A 13119-nucleotide genomic window follows, 5' to 3' on the forward strand; every position below is an offset into this window, starting at 1 on the left:
TCCGGGGTTCGAGAGCTATAATTCGATGTATATCTGGTGGGAAGCTACAAGGGTTGGGCAGAGGGACCAAAAAGTGCTCAAAGCTCCAGACTGCCACTCTGGAAACAGAATTGGCTCTCACACAAGCCGGACCTGATTGTCAAGTGGGTTGCCTGCCCCTCATAGAGCCTACCTCCAAGGGGCCCTAAGCCCCTCCCCTGCCACACTCTACCCTAGCTGCCAGACATCTAGCTCAAGGTCAGGTGATTTGCAGGCTGACTAGAGATCATGACTTTGGGGGCCCCACTGAGAGAGATGTTCAGAGCTGGTCAGGACCTTGGGGCAGGGGGGAGGTAAGGGAAAGGCCAGTTGACAGCATCTGAAAGTTGACAAGGGCAGAGAAACAGATATGAAGACCTGAGGATTCAATTTGCCGAGGGTCCTGGGACAGCCTTGAATCTCCCACTGGCTCTTGCTGTAGGTTCTGTGAGGCCGGCTGTACTGGGATTCAGGAGCTTGAAACTTTGGCTGTCCTGAGGTTCCCTGGGTATCTTAACCCCTTAACTCAGCTGCTCAGAAGATGCTACCAGGATCCAGTTATAGGCTCTACATCCTCTCAGGCAGGTAGGGGGCTCCATCCCAGGTCTATGGGAGCCTGGGCCATTCCAGGCTCCCATCATCACACCACTTCATCTAGCAGGGGGGAGATTTCTTACAGAAGTCCCAGAATTGGGTCTTGATGGCCTGATTGTCCTGATGAGGGTCATGTGCTCCTCCAGGAAAAGGGGCCCAGGGAACAAAACAAGTTAATGACTTAGATCATGTGTCCTACCCTGGAGTCCTGAGCTTAAAACACAAGGTGAAGTTTTTGTTTGCTTCCCTAAAGCGGGGTGCAGTTACCACACGAAGGTGGGGTAGATGCTGAGAGAAGACGACTGGTGCTTCCTCCTCCTGATTATCTCTCAGGTCAAGCCCTTTTTCTCTCTCTACATATATTTTGCCGTTTAAGGGGCAATAATTTAAGTATAGAGTAAAGTGATGCAATCATTCACATGTATATATTTTCAGATTATTTTCCATTATAGGTTATCGTAAAGTATTGAACATATTTCCCTGGGTTATACAGTAATCCTTGTTGCTTATCTTATTTATATGTAGTGGTTGGTATCTGTTGATGCCATACTCCCAATGTATTCCTCTGCCCTCTCTGTTTCCCCTTTGATAGCCACAAGTTTATTTTCTGTCTATGAGTCTGTTTCTGTTTTGTATATAGATTCATTTGTATTATTTTCCAGATTCCACATATAAAGGTATCATATGATATTTCTCTTTTCTCTGTCTGACCATATATATATACACATGGTATATTTTCTAGGTCCATACATGTTGCTATAAATGGCAATATATCATGCTTTTTTGAAAAGTTTATTGAAATATAGTTGATTTACAGTGTTGTCAATTTCTGCAGAGTGATGCAGTTAAACTATACATTCATATTCAGTTATACTATACATTTCATATTCTTTTCCATTATGGTTTATCACAGGATATTTACAATATTTCCCTGTGCGATGTAGTATGACCTTGTTGCTTGTCCACTCTATATATAAGAGTTTGTATCCACTAATCCCAAACCCCCAATCCTTCCCTTCTCAACCCCGCCTTGTTGGCAACTACAAGTCTGTTTTCTATTTCCATGAGCCTGTTTCTATTTTGTAGATAAGTTCATTTGTGTTATATTTTAGGTTCTACTTGTAAGTGATATCACATGGTAGTTGTCTTTCTCTTTCTGACTTACTTCACTTACTATGAGATTCTCTAGTTCCTTCCATTTTGCTGCAAATGGCAATATTTCATTTTTTTTTTTATGGCTGAGAACTATCCCATTGTGTGTGTATGACATACATACACACACACACTTTTTTTTTTTTTTTGTCTTTTTGCCATTTCTAGGGCCACTCCTGTGGCATATGGAGGTTCCCAGGCTAGGGGTCTAATCGGAGCTATAGCCGCCAACCTATGCCAGAGCCACAGCAACGCGGGATCCAAGCCGCGTCTGTGACCTACACCACAGCTCACGGCAACACCGGATCCTTAACTCACTGAGCAAGGCCAGGGATCGAACCTGCAACCTCCTGATTCCTAGTCGGATTTGTTAACCACTGTGCCACGACGGGAACTCCAGTTTTTTAAAAATTCTTTTTATGGCCATACCTGCAGCATATGGAAGTTTCTGGGTTAGGAGTCAAATCGGAGCTGCAGCTGCCAGCCTATGCCACCGCCACTACAACGCTGGATCTGAGCCACATCTGTGACCTACACCACAACTTTCAGCAACACTGGATCCTTAACCCACTCAGCAAGGCCAGGGATCAAACCCACATCCTCACAAACACTATGATATATATATACACACACATATATATCACATATATATACACACACACGCAAACACACACACACCACATCTTAAACCAATTATCCGTTGATGGACATTTAGGTTGTTTCCATGTCCTGGCTATTGTAAATAGTGCTTCTATGAACACTGGGGTGCATGTATCTTTTCAAATCAGAGCTTTCATCTTTTCTGGATATACGCCCAGGTGTGAGATTGTTGGATCATATGGTAGCTCTATTTTTAGTTTTTTAAGGAACCTCTGTACTGTTTGTTTTCCACAGTGGTGGTACGAATTTACATTCTAAAGGGCAAGTCTTGATTGGGCAATTCAGCAGCCTCCTTAACCAGTCTCTAGCAGTCACTCCCTACCTCTCCAATCCATGTCCCACCTCTGATTCCAATCTGGTAGCCAGAGGACGACTTCTTTGTTGATCTCGTCCCTTAGGTGACTTAAGCACTTGTCTACACAAGTTCAACTAGCTTTACAACAGACCCTAGATCTATCCTTTTTTAAAAAAATTTCTCAGCTATCCTCTACACGCTTGCTAGCTTAGAAATCCCAAGTGAAAACAGCTGACTCATACTGTACAGAAAACACTCTTTTTTCCTCTTCCTTATCCACCTGCCCTTCTTATTTGTTGTTGGGCAAACCCTGCAGATAATTCATGAGACATTAAGGTTCCTGAGATGGTCCCCTTTGGGGACCTTTGGTTACAGCATACCCCTGAACACTAATATAACCCTCAAGGGGAGGGTGGGTCTAGTTGTAGACTTATTTCTAACCAATGGAATACAGTAAGGGTGATGGGATGTCACTTTTGTGATTAGTTTTATTTATTTATTTATTTATTTATTTATTTATTTATTTAATTTTATTTTTTGTTTAGCACTTTTCTTTCTTTCTTTTTTATTACTCAATGAATTTATTACATTTGTAGTTGTACAATGATCATCACAATCCAATTTTATAGGATTTCCATCCCACAACCCCAGCGCATTCCCCCACCCCCCAAGACCCTAGATCTATCCTTGCAGCACTTCTCCCCTCCTGTCTTCTCCTCACTTAACCACACACACCCAAACTCTGCTGATACAAATTCTTGTCATTCCTCAAATACATCCTTTTATTCTCAAGCTGGCATGTCTATAGCATGTCTCCTTTCCTCAGGCAATGCCTCTTTAAGATCCAATTCTGGAGTTCTCTCGTGGCTCGGCAGGTTAAGGATCTAGCGTTGCTACTGCTGTGGCTCTGGTTAAAGCTGTGGCATGGGCTGGATCCCTGGCCCAGGAATTTCCACATGCGGGGGACATGGCCCCCTCCCAAAAAAAGATCCAATTCTGATGTCATACTTTCTGTGACTTCCCTTGAGACCCAAGATGGCAGAGTCAACCACCTCTTCCTCACTACTTTCTGGGCACTTCATTTTTTGATGTTGATTTTTGTGTGTGCGTCTTTTTTAGGATGGCATCCATAGCATATGGAAGTTTCCAGACTAGAGGCTGAATCAGAGCTATAGCTGCCAGCCTACATCATAGCCACAGCACATGGGATCCAAGTTGCATCTGCAACCTACACCACAGTTCACGGCAACGCCGGATCCTTAATCCCCTGAGCGAGGCCAGGGATGGAACCTGTGCTAAACAACAATGGGAATTCCTTGACGGTGATTTTTTTTTTAAAACAATGTTATTTGTTTTTGACTTCATAAGTAGAATAATATATAGTCTCACAGTAAGATTCAAATGTTAAAACTAATGCTACAATGGGAATATCACCGGTTTACATCAATGAGCTACACTGTCTAATCTTTGTGGAACAAAAAAATTGTTAAACCAAAAAAAAAAAAATAACATGATCTGACTAGGAAAAACAAAACAAAACAAAACAAAACTACTGCTGAGGTTCTTCTCAATCATTCTTCCAATTCCAGTCGCCTCCACAGAGGCAAGTATGGTGCCACACATATTTCCATGAATTTACATCATGCGCATATCTTGTGGAAACAGTCTTTTCCCTCAAAATGGTATCTGTCTTATGTATTGTGCTGCAAGTCTTTGACTTTCTTTTTATTTTATTTTTTTTCGCCTTATCTGTGGCACATGGAAGTTCCAGGGCCAGGGTTCCTGGCTCAAGCCACAGAAAGTGATCACACCAAATCCTTAACCTACTAAGCCACTAGGAAACTCCAGGAATAATCTTCTCACTCTGTATTATGACACTGAGAAAAATGATTTTTCTGTTCTGCTGGGATTGACCCTTCTATCCTGCGGCAGTTCTGGTAGCACTCCAAGTATTAACACACCTAGCACAGGTAAATCTACCTTCTTGAATTAACCAGGCTCCTGGAGAAAGGTGGATTCCAATCCTCCCCTTAGCACATTCAAGGCAGCTGGCAGTGAGTAGATATAACAGGCTCTTCTGGAAGCACTTCTGGAAGTAGGGTGCTATTTACCGTAACCAATACCTAAAAATGTGGATGTGGCTTTGGAATTGGACAGTAGGTAGAGGCTGGAAGACGTCTGATGAGCATGACAGAAAGAGACCAGATTGCTTGGAATAGATCTTAGTAGATATATGGAAGTTAATGCTAGTGACGGTCAAAGGAAGTAAGGAGCATAACAGACAATACCTAAATCACCACAGAGAATATATACATCATTTTGAACAGACTGTTAGCAGAGATAAGGACATTAAAGGCACTGCTTGTGAGGGCTCAGAAGAAAATGAAGAACATGCCATTTGAAACTGGAGGAAAGGGATTCTTATTTTCCAGCAGCAAAAAACTTAGGTGAATTGTGTCCTGCAGTTACATAGAAAACAAAATTTGTGGCGTTCTCATGGTGGTTCAGCAGGTTAAGAACCCGACTAGGATCCATGTGGATGCAGATTTGATCCCTGGCCTCACCCAGCGGGTTAAGATCCAGTGTTGCGGCAAGTGGCAGCCTTGGTCGAAGATGTGATTGGGATCCTGCGTTGCCATGGCTGTGGCCATGGCTGTGGTGTAGGACAGCAGTTGCAGCTCCAGTTGGATCCATAGCCTGAGAACTTCTTATGCTGCAGGTGCGCCCCCCCCCAAGAAAAAAGGAAAAATGAAAAAAATAAATAAAGTTTACAAAATACGTGAGGAACTTACATATTCAGCTAAGGAGATTTCCAAGAAAAGTATGAGAAGAATAGCCTGCTTTTTTCTTGCTGGTTATAGCAAAATGTGAGAGGAGATTGATGGATTGAGGACAGAACTATCAAATAAAAAGAAGCCGTTTGGGAAATTCTCAGCCTACCCAAAAGGCAAAAGACACTAAAATAAGAGATTCACTCTCATGAAAGCTTGCTCTAGCAAAAGAGATGAGGATGCATCTGTACAATATTTTCTTAATATCTCAGAAAAATCACAAGGTCTGAGTATTCAGTCATTCAAAGGCTCTTTGAAAGGTTTAAGTGTGTGACTCATAGATCAACCTCAGCCATCTCATAAGAAGCCAGAGATAAAGATGGTACCATCCATGGAAGATCTGTGGAGGAGCCTTCTGTCTCCCATTAGATGCAGAGGAGACCCACAAGTTTCTTGAGAATGTTATACCAGTAGAAACACTGCCATTTTAAACGGAAAGGGTCAGAGAATGCATGAAATGAAAGAAGGTAGTTGGATACCTTCCTGCCTCCTCCTCATTCCACAGTCAAGAAACAAGCTGCTAAAAATGTTGTCTATAAACGGTGCCACCTTCCATGAAAAAGAAAAGATCTCTGAAAGGGAGTCACAAACCCAAAGGATGGAGCTGCAAGCCACACATTCCTCCCAGGCCTTGAAACCTAACTGAGTGTGCCTTGCTGGATTTTTAAGTTGCTGGGGGCTGGTAGCTCCTTTTCTCATTCCATCTTCTGTTTTTTGAATGGGAATGTCTGAAATTGTTAGTCTGCATCTGTTCTCTACTCCCAAATACCACTGTATTTGGGAGTAGAGAACTTGTTTTACAGGTTCATGGGTGCACAGATGGAGAGATACTGTCCCCCAGGAATTATACCCAAATCCTCACCCATACTTGATTTAGATAATTTAAATGACAAGATTTAGTATTTCTAAACTGGTGATAGGACTTTGAGTTGACACTGTCATGGACTGAGTCTTTTGAATACCTTTGGGAGGGGTGGATTTATCTGGGGATGGAGTGAACCTATGGGGAAAAGGTGGACTGTGGCATGCAGAATAGTGGGCCTCCAAAAATATTGTCTTCGAATCCCTAAATCAGCAACTATGTCACCTTACACAGAAAAAGGGACTTTGAAGGTGTGATTAAATTAGGCACCTTGAGATATAGACATTATCCTGGATTATCTAGGTAGACAAAATGTAATCACTAGTGTCCTTGTAGGAGGGAGGTGGGGGAATCAAAGTTGGTCGTAAAAGATGTCAGGTTTGTGGTTCCCGTCGTGGCACAGCAGAAACGAAGCCAACTAGGAACCATGTGGTTGCGGGTTTGATCCCTGGCCTCGCTCAGTGGGTTAAGGATCCAGCGTTGCCATGAGCTGTGGTATAGGCCAGTGGCTACAGCTCCAATTAGACCCCTAGCCTGGGAACTTTCCTATGCTGCAGGTGCAGCCCTAAAAAAAAAAAGATCAAAAAAAAAAAAAAAGATGTCAGGTTAGAAGCAGAGGTTGGGGTGATACAGACCTGAGCTAAGGGATGCCAGCAGCTTCTGCAGATTGGAAGAAGCAAAGAACAGATTTTTTTCCCCCCTGGATCCTCCTGACAGAGCCTAGGATATGTTATTTCATAGCAAAGAGACTTTGAAGATGTGATTAAGGTTGCTAAAGATCTTAAGGTGGCAGGGAGAGATAACTGTGAATAATTTCCCAGAGGGGCCAAACTTAATCACGCACGTCCTTAAAAAGAGAGACTCTACCTTGGGTGTTGTCAGAGAGATGTGATGACAGAGAAGAGCCAGAGAGATGCACTGTTGCTGGATTTGAAGATGGAAGAAGAGAGCCAAAAGCCAAGGTAGCCTCTAGGAGCTGGGAAGAGAAGGAAATGATTCTCCCTTAGAGCCTACTGAAAGGAACACAGCCCCACTCTTAGTCTGATTTTAGCCCTGTGAGACCCATCTCGGACTTCTAACCAACAGAAGTAAGATCATTAATCTGTGTTATTTTAAGCCACCATTGTAGTCATCTGTTATGGCAGCAATAGAAAACTAACCAGGAATAGTGACCAAAGATGAAGTAGTGTCTGGGAAGAAAAAAACTTTTCTATCATTCCTGAGGTAGTCGGCCTCATCCAGGACATATTTAGTAGAATTTCAAATGTTATGCTGGTCATTCTTTAGATCCAGTATGTCTGACAAAAAATACATTCCTGAATTTCTACACTAGTTTTGTCTTGGAGTAGAATATATTCTGGGTTGAGCGGTTAGAACAGTGTTAAGTATATATAGTGGGTCCCCTAGAAAAATGTGTTGAGTGAATAAACGAATGTGATCAAGACAGGCTCTGAAAGGGACTGCTACTTAACACATCTCGAGGATTGCCAACCTTAATGTCTTTTTTGTTTCTATTTCATGACGATCTTAGCTCTATGGGTAAAAATGCCAAGCTATATTTTTTGATACTAGAAATATACCTAAATCAATAAGTAAAAAGATGCATAAAATCTTAAGAGAAATATTTACCGAATAATCAAACTCATTCAATCTTGGAATAGAAATACTTTTCAGTATATATCACGAAAACTCTTTCGACTTTGACAAAAAGATTTCTTTCTTTCTTTTTTTCTTTCTTTCTTTTTTCTTTTCTTTTCTTTCGTCCATGCCCATGTATGCAGAAGTTCCCATACCTGGAATCCAACCCAAGCCATGGCATCAAAAAACAAGGAGTCCTTAACTGCTAGGCCGCCAGGAAACTCCAACAAAAAGATTTATTAATGGCTGTTGGTCAATGCAGCATTGAGAAGCTTTAATGCAAATTTTACCAAACCATTTATCAAGGGTTTTGTTCATTTTTTCTCTGCAAATAAACGTTGTTACATTAACACTGAGCATGTAATAAATTGGTTTGCCTGGATGTTTAAAAATTATCAACATAAGCCAACCCTGCAACTAAAAACTCAAAACATATTTATCTCAAGTTCTATTCCTAGTCCAAATGTATCTGTATTAAGGCTGGAAGACAGAATAAGGATAAAACCAGAATGTATTATAAAAGTAATTAAAAACTAGTCTGATTGTTTTTATGCTGGAAGTATTTTTCTTATTAATATGGCATATTATCTTTGCCATCTGCTACTGCATGAATAAGAACAATATTACTTTAGTTGCTGGAATATCACAGCATAAAGAATATGAGTTTCTGTCATGCCTCAGTGGTAACGAATCTGGGAAGTATCCATGAGGACACAAGTTTGATCCCTGGTCTTCTTCAGTGGTTGAGGATCTGGCGTTGCCATGAGCTGTGATGTACGTCTAAGATGCCACTCGGATCTGATGTTGCTGTGGCTGTGGCATAGGCCAGTGGCTACAGTTCTGATTCGATCCCTAGCCTGGGAACCTCCATATGCTGCAGGTGTGGCCCTAAAAAGACAAAACAAAACAAAACAAAACCCCAATATAGGCTTCTTGTGTCAGGCTTTTATCAGTGAGCTCTCTGGAAATGAAGTCACAAGAATTAAGTCAAGAGTTGCAAACTCAGGATGGGACTGGATAATAAAGTCTGGAACACCCTGGACTCTGTGTGTACTGTTGAAACTTTGTATCGAATGACCCTCATCCGCCAGCCTGATGGGAATTTTTCTTAAATGAATTGTCAACAGGAACAACTGCTGACTCCTCTTCTGGGAAGGAAGATGTACCGACTATTTCAGGCTTAAGGCATCCAAGTTTTTGCTTTCTCTACAAAAAGCCTTGAGCCTTATTCTAGGTTGTACGTATTCCTGATCTTGATGATCCTCCATACTGAAATTCACTTGGCCCCCTTGAACCAGCTGTAGAAGCTCCTGGGGAATTTCTTTTGAAATCTTCTGCCAGCGATAACTCCATTTTTAAAGATTTCTAATATAAGTTGTTGAATTTCAGGCATGCATGCAAAGAGTCACCTTTCTCTTAAGGGACTCCAGAAATTGAGCAATTGTTGGGTCACTGTAAGGTCTTGATTTTCCATCATCTAAACTGAAACTGTTTGCTTCACAGGTTAAGCAGATTCTGAACATTTTGCAGCTGATTTTCTCCGTAGATACATTCAGATCACTTACAAAAGGAACAATCGGGGAGTTCCCATTGTGACCTATCCAGTAAGGATACAACTAGTATCCATGAGGATGTGGGTTCCATCCCAGGCCTCGCTCAGTGAGTTAAAGGATCTGGTACTGCCACAAGCTGTGGTGTAGGTTGCAGATGCGCCTCAGATCTGGTGTGGTTGTGGCTGTGGCTGGCAGCTACAGCTCCCATTAGACCCCTAGCCTGGGAACTTCCATGTGCTAAGGGTGCGGCCTAAAAAGACAAAAAAAAAAAAAAAAAAAAAAAAAAAAAAGGAATGATTCATTCCATACCCTCCATCTGTAGATATGTCATCACCCAAAGCTCTTGAGACTTCATTGAGAAAGACAGTCCCATGTTCCCTAGTCTCTTTGAAAAGTTCACTCACAATTTTCCCAGGAGATCGAATTATGTGTAATCTACTGTACTCACGTTCACTTGAATACAGTAAATGGAGGGAACGATGGTCAGTACCTTATGCAAGTGAACATCTCCCCAGTGGTGGGAAAACATGTGAGGTGGCTTTCATGGGGTTTAAAGACTGCAATTTAAGGTCTATCAGATTAGGAAGATTTGCATTTCACATCATCTTTATACAATTCTGCCAGAGCCAGTTTTTTTTCTTTTCTTTTCTTTTTTCTTTTTTGCTTTTTAGGGCTGTACTCGAGGCATATGGAGGTTCCCAGGCTAGGGTCGAATTGGAGCTACAGCCTCCAGCCTATGCCACAGCCACAGCAACTTGGGATCTGAGCTGCGTCTGCGACCTGCACCACAGCTCATGGCAACGCCGGATCCTTAACCCACTGAGTGAGGCCCGGGATCGAACCCGAAGCCTCATGGATCCTAGTCGGGTTCGTAACCTCTAAGCCACAAACGGAACTCCCAAGGCCAGTTTTTTTCTTGATACATCATCCGTGCAGGCTCTTCATATTCTTATCAAATTCTGCAAATTCTGGGCTTTAGAGGCCACAGCCCTCAAGACCGCCTCTGTTACTCTGTGGACTAGGTGCTGCCTTTGCCTTCTTCTGCCAGCTCCCCGGCTTTTTATCCTTTTAATGTTTCTCCTTTATTCCTCTTTTTCCCCCCATTTTGTCCTCTTTAGTTTGAACAAATTTACTAAAGTCTTTGTTCACCATTGCTTTTTGCCTCTCACTTTTTTGGGGGGCTCATTTTTCTTAGTATTGATCTATCCTCTTTTATTATTTATTTCAGAGTAAGTCTGCAGGTGATAAACTTTCTGAGGCCCCCACAAATAAAAAAGTCTTGTATTTTCACACTTCAACAATAGTTGGGCTGTGTATATAATTCCAAGGTCAAAGCTATTTTTCCTCTGAATTTTGAAACACTCTCTCCCTTTCCTTTTTGTTTCTTATATCCTGTTTTTCAATGAGACTTAGTATCTGTACGATTCTCATACCTTTGTAGTTCATCGATTTTTTTTTTTCTTCATTGGAAGTGTTTAAGAGTTCCTCCTTACCAGGGCATCTGAAACTGCATCACAGTTGTTCGGCATGTTAGTTTGAAAAACTGATCCCAATTGGCATTTGATGGGCCCTTTCAAACCGAAGAGTCATGTTTGTCTTCGATGCTGGGATATTTTGTTCTTTATTTATTTGAGTATAACTTCCTCTCATATTCTTTGTATTTTCTCCTTCAGAACTTTACTATTAGCTGATATTGAAAGTGTTAGATCACTCCTCTGTGTATTTCAGCTTTTTGAAAAAATAAACTAACTTGCCTATTTTGTTTTGCGCTATGTGATAGAAAAACATATTTCCTCAGTCTTCCTGATCACACACGTACCGTTTAACTGTGCCCATTCTGGTCATTCTTGTGAGGGATTTTTAGTGTTTCAAAATCATGTTCAATTTTTTGGTTAATTTTTAAAAAATCAAGGAGATATCCATTTCCACCAGAGAATGTATAATTATTCTTGCTCTGTGATCTATTCCACAGCATGAAAGTTCTTCTATGCATTGGATTTGATATTTCTTTTAAGATGTTGACTTTCTCCCAATGCTTGGGAATTATTTTAGTTGAAAGCTCATCCTTTATCTCAGATGCCTGTTTGATGTTTGCCTTCTCCATTGTACATGACCTAGCAAAAGGGGTATGAGACAGTGTCGTGGTTACATTATAATCTTCTGTCCATAACTGTCTGGCAGGGGGATATACTAAGGGGTAGGGTGTTTTGGCAGCTCATCTTCTGTGCTTCCTTCTCCTCCCATGTGTCAACAGTCACAGGAATACTGTCCTTTCTCTCCACCTAATGATCTTATACCCACTGCTCCCATCCGAAGGCAGGTAATCCTGCTGGAATTTCTTGACCCGAGGACACAAGAAAGGAGAGTGTGTGTGGAGTGGTTGATATGCTGTGGCATGCTGAATAATCAGTGCCTTGTTGGTGGCTCCTGAGCCTGGGAGCTCCCAGGATCCACCCTCTCTGGGCATGGCGTTCTCTTGGTGTTGGTCTTTAACTCCTGCGGCAGTCTACTGCTATGCACACTTTGGGCTGCATTTTTCATTTCTGGCCATTTTCCACCCACCATCTATCTTTTGGGGATTCCTCAGGGTTTCCAGTCCACCCGGAGCTCTCCTTGTTGTCCAGGATGATTATGAATTTATTGACTTACTTGTATATCATTCCTGTTCTTTCTAACCATTCACGATGAGAGGGAGAATCTGCAGCTTGTATTCAGTTTGCAGTTTGGGACGGGAACCATCTCCAACAGCACTGTCTTTACCGTAATATGCATCATATTCGTGACAGGCAGCATAAACACCCCTTCCTCCAAAGATAACTACGTCCTAATCCCCAGAGCCTGTGCAAATGTTACATGTACACTCTAAATTCACACAATTGTCATCTGTCAAATTTATTCAATTAAAAAATGTCACGCTACATGGCGAGGGAGAATTAAGGTTGCAGATGTGGAGTTCCCCATCGTGGCTCAGTGGTAACTGAACCCAACTAGTATCCATGAGGATGTGGGTTTTTTGGTTTTGTTTTGTTTTTTCATCTTTTTGTCTTTTTAGGGCCACACCCGTGGCATATGGAGGTTCCCAGGCTAGGGGTCTAATCAGAGCTGTTGCTGCTGGCCTATGCCAGAGCACAGCAATGCCAGATCCGAGCCGCATCTGCGATCTACACCACAGCTCATGGCAACGCCAGATGGTTAACCCACTGAGCAAGGCCAGGGATGGAACCCGTGACCTCATGGTTCCTAGTCAGATTTGTTTTTTGCCACGCCACGATGGGACTCCAGGATGTGGGTTTGATCCCTGGCCTCACTCAATGGGTTAAGGATCTGGCGATGCTGTGAGCTGTGGTGTAGGTTGCAGACATGGCTTGGATCCTGTGTTGCTGTTGCTGTGGTGTAGGCCGGCAGCTATAGCTCCGATTCGACCCCTAGCCTGGGAACCTCTGTATGCCACGGATACAGCTCTAAAAAGAAAAAGCAAAAAAAAAAAAAAAAAAAATTGCAAATGGAATTAAAGTT

At 42.1% G+C, this 13119-nt stretch overlaps 1 pseudogene; it reads right to left on the bottom strand.

Annotated features, from left to right (window-relative positions):
• Positions 1 to 77: 77 nt before the first annotated feature.
• On the bottom strand, positions 78 to 11439 carry LOC146396149 (UBX domain-containing protein 2B-like; annotated as a pseudogene).
• Between the last annotated feature and the right edge of the window lie 1680 nt (positions 11440 to 13119).

Source organism: Sus scrofa, chromosome 15, assembly GCF_054392235.1.
Source record: "Sus scrofa isolate SSC_HxYL_T2T_F1_AM1 chromosome 15, Sscrofa_HxYL_maternal_Yorkshire_Landrace_v2.0, whole genome shotgun sequence".
Lineage (NCBI taxonomy): Eukaryota > Metazoa > Chordata > Mammalia > Artiodactyla > Suidae > Sus > Sus scrofa.